Source organism: Lactuca virosa, chromosome 2 (genome assembly GCF_052849685.1).
Source record: "Lactuca virosa cultivar CGN04683 chromosome 2, Lactuca_virosa_CGN04683_v6, whole genome shotgun sequence".
Classification (NCBI taxonomy): domain Eukaryota; kingdom Viridiplantae; phylum Streptophyta; class Magnoliopsida; order Asterales; family Asteraceae; genus Lactuca; species Lactuca virosa.
In genome coordinates, this window is record NC_136427.1 from 94,677,343 (window position 1) to 94,679,753 (window position 2,411).

Here is a 2,411-nt window from a genome sequence, read left to right on the forward strand (position 1 = left end):
CTGCGATGTGAGCAATTCCAATCAATTCAGCACATATCCAAAAGACCCAAACAAACGAGTCAATAGCATCATCACCATCTACAACTGCTAAATCAAAATTCAGAAGAACAATACGAACCTACTTAAGAAGTGATTGAGAAGAACCACCCGTATCAGCAATAGCCATGGACGATGCAGTTGATGGAGTCCCCGGCGTATTCCTCATACTCCTAGCTCACTCCTCGACCATTGCTTGCCCGCGAAATGCCTGATGATGCGTCCAACAACAACATGATTTCGTCTGCAGAGAAGCTCTCAGATTTGCTGAAGGAACCAGATCTGGACCTTTCCAATATCGCTGACTTCGAGTTCAGACTTCAACATCTCCCTTCACGATCTAACTGCAAATTAAATCTTACCTAAAACGATGTCATCAGTGTCGATGATGACGGCATAAGCTTAAGATTTCTATGGAGATAATGACACCGATGATATTGAAAGGAGGCGTGCCCGGAGAGAGAGAGAGAGAGAGAGAGAGAGAGAGAGAGAGAGAGAGAGAGAGAGAGAGAGAGAGAGAGAGAGAGAGAGAGAGAGAGAGAGAGAGAGAGAGACGAAATTTAAAGAAAAGAGGGAGAAATTATAGGAATTAAATAAACAATCAATTACTATTATACCCTTTTTCACTATTTCAAACTTACACTTTAATACCAATAAATTTCATAATTTACATAAATGGTCCGTCTAATAATAACCTTAGATTTGAATATTTAGATGGCCTAGATCTGTTCTCGCGTTCTCAACATTTTAGGTGTTCTCATTTGATCATATATATATATATATATATATATATATATATATATATATATATATATATTCCAAGGTACCCTTGTGAATACTACCTGGCTCCCATTGGCTGTTTTGTTTTATTTTTTTTTTCTTTTCTGCTTTGTTTTTTTGTTATTTATCCCTTACTTATCTCTCATTTCTGTAATCCTTTTCCAGATTCTTCTACATACTTCCCACCGCTTATCTTAACCCATGTACCCCTCTCCTGCGACGCCCCCGCCAAAGCCCCTGTCGGCAAGTTGCCTCCAGCCACCTCCTTCTTCTTTGCGTCAAGCATTGGGTTCACTCCTTGCTTTTCCTTTTCTTCAGATTCTATTGCTAGTAAGTTTCATGGAAGTTGAACCGGTATGCCCCAGGTTCCTCTTCACCCTTCTTCTTCTTCTTATTCTTCTTCTTCTTATTATTTTTGGTAGAATTGATGATTGTTGTTGGGTTGTTTGTAACTTCTACGTAGGTTGGAAAAGATTTCAAGCTACAGAATGGCTGTAGATTGTTTCTATTGGTTTAATTTTGTTTTGTTTTTTTTTTTGTATAATAATTTGTCCATATTTTGTGTAGGTGTTTAATTTTTTCGTTTATGAACCTTTGCCTTTTTTTGTTTTGAGAGTGCAACTGTTTTCCTTGACTTCACTGCCTTTATGCTTCGATAGAGCAAAACGCAAACCCACTTTTGATGGCTATTAACCTCAACTTCTTCTCTTACATTTAAGTACATGGATGGATCCTTGCTTCGCTTATATTTTTCAGGTACAGGAACCTTCAAATTTTGATTTTTTTTTCCTGTTTTGGGATTTCCGATGACAGTGATGGGTGGGTTGTGCAGAAACTGTTCAAGGGGAGATTTCAATTCACGATTTCTGTGTTAAATATGAAAGCTATTTTGAAGTTGGACGATTTTTGTGAACGGATTTACATACGTTTTGTAATTCATATTTTCTGAAACATAGGTGGCGTGCACCCTTTTATCAAATTCATTCCATGTACCAACTCAAGTTTACATATTGTCATCAAATTCTTTTCATCTGCTTTTGTTGTTCGTATTCGTGGTGATTTTTTTCGACTTTTTTATATTTTGTTTTGTCTTTATTTGTGTGGGGAATGTGATCCGTATGTCCAAGTCACCCATGAACAAGGATCGATTATACCCCAACCGCTTGATATTAAGATTTAAAAGAGAGTTTCACTACGCACCCCAACTGCATGATGAAATGCTTGAACTAGGCCCTGTTCCTTGAAAGACAATAATAAATTCGAAGAAATTATAACCAGTTAACATTCTACCTATTATTTTGTTGATAGAAGGATGCACTACATGTTGGAGGTGAACTTAGAAACAATTCGTAGAATTTGTTGAATTTGTTAATTATCTATTTTAGATCATATAAAATCTTCAAATTACTTTCTTGTGGGTATGTTGGATTTTCATTAATATCTCTGAAATTTACAGTCACTTACGTTAGGGAATCATACAAAAGATTATAAATTCTTTGATTAAGTCGTCATTGTTACTTTTGCATTAGTCTGTCATCACAGTTGCCAGAATGGATTACAATCATTCTTTTTATTAAATTGGGTGTCTATTTGGG

The 2,411-nt window shown here is 36.3% G+C and overlaps 1 long non-coding RNA gene across 1 annotated transcript; it reads left to right on the forward strand.

The window, feature by feature from the left end:
* The first annotated feature begins 912 nt into the window (after positions 1 to 912).
* Positions 913 to 1,846, forward strand: LOC145156454 (uncharacterized). The gene is made up of 2 exons (XR_013736715.1): positions 913 to 1,572; positions 1,649 to 1,846. It is a non-coding gene; the product is annotated as an uncharacterized LOC145156454 (long non-coding RNA).
* Positions 1,847 to 2,411: the final 565 nt, after the last annotated feature.